At 51.4% G+C, this 10714-nt stretch overlaps 1 protein-coding gene across 1 annotated transcript in view; it reads right to left on the minus strand.

Moving 5' to 3' along the window:
• ITGB2 (integrin subunit beta 2) overlaps positions 1–10481 on the minus strand; it is a 31359-nt gene extending 20878 nt beyond the window's left edge. The window contains 1 exon segment of the mRNA NM_001009485.1: positions 10403–10481. The gene's annotated coding sequence lies outside the window, so the exon portion shown is untranslated.
• Positions 10482–10714: the final 233 nt, after the last annotated feature.

The raw sequence follows: 10714 nt of genomic DNA on the forward strand, positions 1-10714 counted from the left end.
AAATTTGAGCAAGAAGCAGTGGGAGGCCCACATCCGAGGCAGGGAGAGCTGATGTCAGATCAGCTTCCTGTCAAAGACAAAGGCTCTGCCAAAGTGCAGACCCCTAGACCAGGCCCCTCGATTGCCATCAGAGCCTGCCCTTGACCAAGGTCAGGCCATAAACCCAGAGGCAAGGCCAGTAAGTGACGAGGAACAACAGCGCCCTGGGGAGCAGGTTACAAGAGGAGAAGGCAGGGTCCAGAATTCACCCTGGGAGGTGAGGATCCAAGCCTCTTTCATGTAGAAAAAGTGTTTACATCAACCTTTAGACAGGTATCAACCTTTTAAACCAAAAAGACAAAGTTAAGATGTAGTTGTGTCTGCTTTATGTAAAGACAAGAAAGAATTGGACAGAAGCTGATTGCAACAGAGGCTGGAACTCCCACCCCCACTCCAGGATTTAGAGTTTCAGACAGACCAGGGAAGAGGAGGAAACCACCCACCGATTCTCCGAATCCACACATTCTCAGGTCCATGAAAACCCACCACATAACGTTCATCACTGCTCAGTTCACTGTCCGTGGCAGAAATTTTCAGGGCCATAGTTTCTGGCCAAATGGAAAAAAAAAAAATTGATGCCCCCCCATACACTTGCTAATTGGAACCTTTAAGGCACTTGGCTCAATATTGCTTAAGTCCAAGAGGAAATCAAGTTTAATGTTTACGGACATGTCAGAAAGGAGAGCACACAGTGCTCACTGATCAACACGGTGAAAACCTCTGTCCCTGCGGAGATAGAAGCCCAAGGGCCTAGGTGGCTTTGTGCCAGATGAAAAAGAGTGATGATACGCTCACCTGCAGGACAGAGAGCTCGAGGTGAGAGAAAGAGCCAAGGGCGCAGGAAGTAGGGTGAGGGAGGTGGGAAAGAGACAATAGAAGAAGCTGGAGAGTCTGAAAACAAACCCAAAAGCTAAAATTGATAAATACACCGAAGCCCATTTCTTTGGAAAAAGCAATCTAGTAGGTCATCTGGAAGAGAGTGTATGTGGCAGTTGCCCGGGAGCTTAGAAAGGGAACGGGCAAGGTGGCTGCCAGCTGGGCAGTGGCCTCTGAAACTCATCTAGAAGCTTTGGGATAGAGTTGGTGCCGCCCTGGCCCTCAGACCAGTGGCCAGGAGAGAGAAGTGAGCGGCAGGACTCTGGCCTTGGAAGGTGCAGGGCAGAGCACATTCCTGGAGAGACGCGCCCCCTTCACATCACGGGCCAGGTCAACCCAGGTGCAGGAAATGAAATGATTAAAGGAGTGAGAGACTGTGTGTTTCAGAGTAAGGCTGCTGAGCATAAAAACGAAGGGAGAAACTGTGAAGAAGATAGACTCTAAGATGAAAACCCTAATTTGAAAAGACACATCCTAGTTGTTTATTGCAGTGCTGTTTATAGTAGCCAGGACATGGAAGCAACCTAAATGTCCATCAGTAGAGGAATGGATAAAGAAGATTTGGAACATATCTCAGAGACAGAGGATAGATCCCATGAATTGTTGGAAGATAAACAAGGAATGGAGAAGGCAATGGCACCCCACTCCAGTACTCTTGCCTGGAAAATCCCATGGATGGAGGAGCCTGGTAGGTTGCAGTCCATGGGGTCGCTGAGAGTCGGACACGACTGAGCGACTTCACTTTGACTTTTCATTTTCATGCATTGGAGAAGGAAATGGCAACCCACTCCAGTATTCTTGCCTGGAGAATCCCAGGGATGGGGGAGCCTGGTGGGCTGCCGTCGATGGGGTTGCACAGAGTCGGACACGACTGAAGCGACTTAGCAGCAGCAGCAGCATACAACGGAATATTACTCAGCCAGGAGAAAAGTTTGCCTGGAGAAATGTCGAAAACCTCAGATATGCAGATGATACCACCCCTATGGGAAAAAGCGAAGAGGAACTAAAGAGCCTCTTGATGAAGGTGGAAGAGGAGAGTGAAAAAGCTGGCTTAAAAAAAACATTCAAAAACTAAGATCATGGTATCCAAGTCCCATTACTTCATGGCATATAGATGGGGAAACAATAGAAACAGTGACAGACTTTATTTTCTTGGGCTCCAAAATCACTGCAGATGGTGACTGCAGCCATGAAATTAAAAGACACTTGCTCCTTGGAAGAAAAGCTATGACCAACCTAGACAGCATATTAAAAAGAAGAGACGTTACTTTGCCAACAAAGGTCCATATGGTCAAAGCTATGGTTTTTCCAGTATTCATGTATGCATGTGAGAGTTGGACCATCAAAAAGGCTAAGAGCTGAAGAATTGATGCGTTTGAACTGTGGTGTTGGAGAAAACTCTTGAGAGTCCCTTGGACTGCAAGGAGATCAAACCAGTCAGTCCTAAAGGAAATCAAGCCTGAATATTCTTTCGAAGGACTGATGCCGAAGCTACACTACTTTGGCCATTTAACATGAAGACCTGACTCTTTAGGAAAGACCCTGAAGCTGAGAAAGATAGAAGGCAGGAGGGGAAGGAGATGACAGAGGATAAGATGGTTGGATGGCATCACTGACTCAATGAACATGACTTTGAGCAAGCTCTGGGGGATGGTGAAGGACAGGGAAGCCTGTTGTGCTGCAGTCCATGGGGTCAGAAAGAATCAGACCCGACTGAGTGACTGAACAACAACATTACTCAGCTATAAAAAGAACAACATAATGCCATTTGCAGCAATATGGATAGATCTAGAAATTGTCGTTTGAGTGAAGTAAGTCAAAAAGAGAAAGACAAATGATATGAAACCATATCATATCACTTACATGTAGAATCTGAAAATTGGTACAAATGAATTAATTTACAAAATAGAAACATATTCACAGGCATAGAAAACAAACTTCTGGTTACCAAAGGGGAGAGAGTGGGAAAGGATAAATTAGGAGTTTGGGATTAACATTTACACACTGCTATGTATAAAACAGATAAATAACAAGGACCTCCTGTAGAGCATAGGGAAGGGAACCATATTCAATGTCTGTAATAACCTATAACTATAATGGGAAGGAGAAGGAAATGGCAACCCTCGCCAGTATTGTTGCCTGCAGAATCCACGGACAGAGAAGCCTGGCAAGCTAAGGTCCATAGGGTTGCACAGGGTTGGACACGACTGAAGCAACTTAGCACACCTGCACGCACACACAATAGAAAAGAAACTGAAAAGGACAGTATACATGGATTACTATAGATACATATATATAAATGAATCGATTTGCTGTGCACCTGAAACAGTGTAAATCAACTACACTTCAATACATTAAATAAAAAAGAAGACTGACTCTAAAAAAAGTTTGTAGATAAAAACTTGAGCCGATGAAAACATTCAGTATTTGTCTCATGGAGAAGGTGAATGGTAATTTTTGTGTCTAAGGAAATCTCAGGGATAAAAGCAAAAAAGCAAATACCCCAGAGAAAAGTCTCTTGTACACACAACATTCAGAAGAGAAGAAATGAAACTTGTTATCAAACATTTGAAAAGGCTGCTCTCGATGATAATCAGGTATTCTAATCAAAATACCTAGATTCCTGGTCTAGTTATCAAACTGGACGCTGTTTTTAACAACTGTGATGCTCACGAGTGGAGCCTACACAGCATGAAAATGTGTGAACGGTGAGTCCAGCTCGATTTTTCCAAGAAAATGTTGCTGTGTGAAAAAAAAAGTAAGTGAAAAATAACCAAACTAGGCCGTTTCTGCTGGATGGCAGCATTGTTAAGTGTTTTCAATTTTCATTATCCCGGTTTGTATTTTTCAAACTTCTACAATAAACATATACACTGATTTTTTAAAAATTCATACATTTAAGAAAATTTCAATTCTGTGGTGGTCGATGCATTGCTTTAAAATGTCTCTGGAGTCCCAAAGTGGTCAGTTTTTCTGTCCCCAGTGAGCACAGAGGGCAGTCCTCGGTCCACAGACTGAGGGCAAGTGACTCTCTGCTGGGACTCTGGCTCCCAACTCGGTCACTCATTCACTCATTCTCGGAACAAGTGCTACCTGTCTGGTCTCTGGCACTGTTCTCGATTCTAGGATTTTGACTTCTGCCAAGCCCTTGTGGTACACCAGACCCTTGTCCCTCCCCCAAACTCCCATTACCCTGAAACCCTCACCACTGCAAAGCCAACGCACAGCCACATCCATGCTGTTTATAAAACGAATTGGGGACCTCCCTGGTGGTCCAGTGGCTAAGACTCTGTGCTCCCAATGCAGGGGGCCCGGGTTCAATCTCTGGTCAGGAAACTAGATCCCGCATGCCACAACTAAGAGTTTGCTTGCTGCAACTAAGAACTGGCACGGCAAAATAAAAATAAATATTAAAAAAAAATGAATTGGTGGATTTTCATCACTAGATATTCAACAAGGGCCTCCAGAACACAGTTGAATGGTTCCAACCCGCAGCTAATTATAAAGTGTTTACTTTTCGTCTTTTGTAACCATATACAAATAAACATGTTTACAAAGTAAAAACATAGATTGGTGGAAGCACTGGTCCCGCTGGGCGGCCCTTCTGTGTGTCCCCGCCCTCGGAGCACTGGAAGAGGGCGCGTGTCCCACGCTAGGGGAGGCCGCTCAGGCAGGAGCCCTGGCCCCGCTGAGGTCTCGCCCGTCGAGGAGGCTGGCCTCAGTCCCTGACTTACTCCTCATCCAGCCAGGGAACACTTCCAGCTACTCCTAGCTATAGCCCAGGGCACAACTCCCCTGGAAGACCCTCCCCTGGAAGCTTCCAGAGTAGTGGAATCAGGCCCCATGGGTGCGAAGGTCTCTGCGTTGCAGACTGGCCAGATCTGAGCACCCAGGAATCTGATCCCACACTGTGGGCTCTGTGGTGACCCCTGGGCAGAGGGCGGAGGCTGTGAAGGCCTGGGCCAGAGCGATCGGACCACGGTAGACACAGCCAGTCTTCAGGGGGAGCCTCAGGCAGCGGGCGTGGTCCCTGCCTGGACAGCCACTCAGGACCCCAGGTCCCAGAGGACCAGGGCTGGGTGATGCTCACAGCAGCCTCCCTGAGGGCCTGGCTGCCACTGGCACCCACAGCCTCAATTTGTCAGCAGCTCCCTGGCGTGGGGAGGCCAGACCATTCCCAGAGGTGGGGGAACCAGACCAACTCTCATTCCCAGGGGTCGGGGGCCACACCTGCTCCCCATTCCCAGGGGTCGGGGGCCAGACCTGCTCCCCACTCCCAGGGGTGGGGATGGTGGCTCTGAGGGTCCCTAAGCCCCAAAGCCAGGACAGCTGCCAGAACTGGGGCCCCCATCAGCCTGACACCAGGGTTGATGTGCCCAAGTCTATGGCCGGTGCCAAGTGACTGTGGACGGGTCACAGTGACTTCGCCTTCTGGACCTCGGTTTCCTCCTGGTCACAGAGAGACAGGGGTGCTGTGAGCGTGAGTCTCATGTGCCAAGTCCACAGGCCCAAGGGACCTAGATGTTTGCTCAAACTCTGCTCTGAATGTGGCTGCAAAGATGTCTCTTAGATGGAGTCAACACTGAATCAGTGGACTCTGGGTAAAGCAGATCGCCCTCAATGCTGTGGTTGGGCCTCATCCAACCAGTTGAAGGCCTTAAAGGAAAGATGGTGTCCCCCAGGAGGAGAGACCTCTGCGTCTGGATGGCCTGGAACTCCAGCTGCAGCATCAGCTCTCTGCGGGTTCTCCAGCCTGTCCTGCAGACTTGCAGTCTGCCAGCCTCCATAGTTTCACAGGTCAGCTCCACCAAACCAACCTCTCTGTCTGTACAAACACACGCAAACATGTGCACATGTTTACACACACACACACACACACGTGCACATGTCCTATTGGCTCTGTCTCTCTGGGGAGCCCACACTTCATAGCTCCCAGGAGAAGCACCCCAGGTTCAGGGAAAGCTGCTGGAGGCATTTTTTGACAGCACCTCCAGGTAGGTGGGCACAGCTGTGCCTTCCTGCTCTGTGTGTTTCAGAAGCGGCAAGGGTGCCTGGCTCCCACATCTCTCTGCCCCCAGCAGAGCCCTGCAGTGGTGGCACCCCAGCCCCGAGTCCATGCGCACGGTTGCAGACCTGGCCTCATGGGGTGCCATGCTGAACGGGGATCATGCCAGGACTCACGCGGAAACTTGGGCCTGCTGGCTCCCTGGCACCCCAGCCCTGCTGCTCGACTGCTGGGACGGTGAGCAGCCTAGACATCTCTGGCTATTGGGGGGGACCCTGGAACAAGCAGGAAAACCTGCCCGGGTCACAGATTGGCAGCTTGGGGACTTAATTGCACGTGCTGCTTCACCAAGATGCCCACTCACCAGTGGTGGGAGCGACTGGAAACCCCAGGCCCGCCCTAGGGCTGCTGTCTGCATGGCCTGCCCTGCCCAGGGTCGGGGGGTGATTGGGGGATGATAGGGGAGGTTGGGGAGGGGAAGGCAGGGGACATGGCTCTTTCTGAACAGTCCAGGTTCCCTGCCCACTGCAGGGCTGGACATGGACTCCATTAGCCTGACCATGACCTCATGTCCAGGGACAGGGCCCCAGAGGCCAGGTGGGTGACAGGTGGCAACACGGCTGGGACAGGTGGGTCTTGGCATCCCGGGGCCCCTGGGGCTTCGCCCCCCACCCCGCTGGGCACTCGCTCAGTAGGGGCGGCGGGTTTGGGTAGCGCCTCCTTCAGACCTCGGCTCATGGCTCAGGTGGGATTGGGTGAGATGACAACAGAACCGACAGCCCATTTTAGGTCTTGTTTGGGGAAAAGTGAAATAGACAGGGGCCACATTAGCATCGTAGCCCCGCCCACTTGCGGTGTCACTGGGACTTCACTGTTCCCAGAGCCTGCATTCTCAGCTGGCCCCGCTGTTCACGGGGGCTCAGTCACTAGCTCCCGGTAGCTGCCCCTGTGACATCGGCTCCAGAGGGACTGAGGGACACGCGCAGTGACAGGTGTGCAGGCTACCGGGCCCCGCCCCCACAAGCCTTCCAGAAGCAGGGCTAGACTCACACAGGGCCGCCTCGGGCTCCATGCTGCCCCACCCATGGGGTGAAGACCTCTTCACAGTCCAGTAACCAGCCAGGCGTGGCCTGAGCTCAACTTGTGGGGCCCTATGGACACAGGCCAGCCTTCCCCACAGGCCCACATCGCCTCCCAGGGAAGTGGTTTTTGAATCACAAGCCGATTAGATCGTCAGCTGGAGTGCAAACTACTAGCCCACTTCACAGATGGAGGCTGAGTAGCCAGCCTGGCCCCCACCCATCCGGCCAGTGTGTGGGTGGGCCTCTCCCATCCCCTGGACAGTGGTGCCTCCTCTGCTGAGCTTTGGAGAGGCCCCACACTACCTGGGGTATCTCCTCTCAGAAACCTCCAGGAGCTGACTGTGACCTGCCCCAGGGCTGCATTGGCTTGGTCCAAGCTGACAGCTATGGGCAGGCACGCCCATGCTGATTTCAGCTCGGAAACCCAAGGCTGGCGGGGCTGAGTCTGGTTGCCTGGCCGGCCGAGCCCCCAGGAAATATCTCGATTTACTCCCGTCGGGACAAATCGCATGGCAGCCAAGAGTCCCCTCTCCCTGAACTCATCTGGGTCTTTGGACCCTTGTCCCTCCACTCCCAGGGGGACAGGCCTCCAAGGTCCTGGTTGTGGGAGATTTAGGTCACACACCCAATGACACCCTAAATCTTAACTGTCTCCCTGCATTTTCACATCTTTAGGCCAGAACTCAGGAGCCTTCTGGACCCTGAGAGAAGAAGCAGACCTGCTTTCAACAAAATGCACCATGGACACACACGCAGACACACAGACACACACAATGTACCATGGACACACACACAGACACACAGACACACAATGTACCATGGACACACACACACAGACACACACTATGTACCATGGACACACATACACAGACACACAGACACACACAATGTACCATGGACACACACACACAGACACACACTATGTACCATGGACACACATACACAGACACACAGACACACACAATGTACCATGGACACACACACACAGACACACAGACACACACAATGTACCATGGACACACACACACAGACACACAGACACACACAATGTACCACGGACACACACACAGACACACAGACACAATGTACCATGGACACACATACACAGACACACAGACACACACAATGTACCATGGACACACACACAGACACACAGACACACAATGTACCATGGACACACACACAGACACACAGACACACAATGTACCATGGACACACATACAGACACACAGACACACACAATGTACCATGGACACACACACACAGACACACACACACACACAATGTACCATGGACACACACACACAGACACACAATGTACCATGGACACACACACACAGACACACAGACACACAATGTACCATGGACACACATACACAGACACACAGTGTACCATGGACACACATACACAGACACACAGACACACACAATGTACCATGGACACACATATATAGACACACATACACACAATGTACATGGACACACACACACAGACGCACAGACACACAATGTACCATGGACACACACACACAGACACACAGACACACATAATGTACATGGACACACACACACAGACGCACAGACACACAATGTACCATGGACACACATACACAGACACACAGACACACACAATGTACCATGGACACACACACACACACACAATGTACCATGGACACACACACAGACACACAATGTACCATGGACACACATACACAGACACACAGACACACACAATGTACCATGGACACACATATATAGACACACATACACACAATGTACATGGACACACACACACAGACGCACAGACACACAATGTACCATGGACACACATACACAGACACACAGACACACACAATGTACCATGGACACACACACACAATGTACCATGGACACACACACACACAATGTACCATGGACACACACACACACAATGTACCATGGACACACACACAGACACACAGTGTACCATGGACACACATACACAGACACACATACACACAATGTACCATGGACACACACACAGACACACAGACACACAATGCACTGTGGACACCCAGACACACAGTCACACACACACATAGACACACACACACACACAATGTACCATGGACACCCAGAGACACAAAGTCACACAGACACAGACACACAAAGACACAGACACAAACACACAATGCATGGTGGACATACACACACACACAGACACACAGATACACAGACACGTACACAGACACACACAGATACAAACATACAGAGACACACACACAGACACACACACACAATGCACTGTGGACACACACACACAGACACACAGACATAGACACGAACACACACAGATACATACAGAGACACACACACAGACACACAGACACACACAGACACAAACACACACAGATACAAACATACAGAGACACACAGAGACACACACACACAATGCACTGTGGACACACACACACAGACACACACACACAGACACAAACACACACAGACACACACACAATGCACTGTGGACACACACACACAGACACACAGACACAGACACACACAGACACAAACACACACAGACACACACACAATGCACTGTGGACACACACACAGACACACAGACACACACACACAGAGACACAAACACACACAGACACACACACAACGCACCTGGATACACACACAGCCAGACACACACAAAGCACTGTGGACATACACATATGCACAGAGACACATATACACTCGGAGGTACCACATGCACACAGACACACACACAGACACACACACAGACACAGACACACACAGACACAAAATGCACCATGGACACACAGACACGTACATACTCAGAGGTACCACACACACACAGGGGCTCTGCTGGAGGACAGACCTGCCCGGCCAACCGTGGAAGCATAAAGAGAGGATGGGGACAGGCCAGGGCAGGAAGAGGAAGGCACAGGGCAGGGGGAGGAGGGGGAGGCCCGGGAACCCTCCTGCAGAGCCAGGCCACGCAGACCCCGTACCCCCCAGAGGGGCCTGCCCTGCCTCCAGCCTCCTTCTGGCTCTGCGGGGCCTCGCGGCCCCCACATTGAGGGCTCAGTAAGTGCCTGGGCCTTGTTGAGAGACTCCCACAGTGGGGCCGAGGCTGAGGTCTGAGCGCATCCTTCCGCCATGCTGGTCCCATCCCCTTGGTTACGTGCCTCCCAGCAGCCAGTAGCTCTGCAGCAGTGGGCTCAGCACTTCCCCTTGCGGGGTCTCAGCTCAAGCGGCCTGGAGCGGACCACCAGGGCCACCGGGGCCCCTGCAGCCTGGGCTCCTCGGAGCTGCTTCCCTCAGGAAAGACCGCAGCCAGGGCCTCAAGGCTGAGCAGTTCCCCTCCAGAGAAGCTAGCCCGGACACAGAGGAGCCTCTGTCCACTCACCCCTGGATGCCCTGGAGACCACGGCAGGGGTGTCCCAGCTGGACTGGCAGGGGCTTCAGCTCTGCTCTTCACCAGGCTGGTGCTTCACGGGTCTGGGAAGACACTGGGCACTGGAGACCCCACTGGTGAAGGCGCGAAGCTTCCTGTTCTAAGTCAGCAACTTGGAGGAAGTAGTTATACATGTGGTTGATTGCACCACATGGGGCCCCGGCCCCTCTGCCTACACAGCTCAAGCCCAAGGGCTGTCAAAGGAACAACATGCACACAGACACACCATCCATTATACATGCTCAGGGCGGGAAGCGGAACAGG

The sequence above is a fragment of the Ovis aries genome, chromosome 1, assembly GCF_016772045.2.
Source record: "Ovis aries strain OAR_USU_Benz2616 breed Rambouillet chromosome 1, ARS-UI_Ramb_v3.0, whole genome shotgun sequence".
Lineage (NCBI taxonomy): Eukaryota > Metazoa > Chordata > Mammalia > Artiodactyla > Bovidae > Ovis > Ovis aries.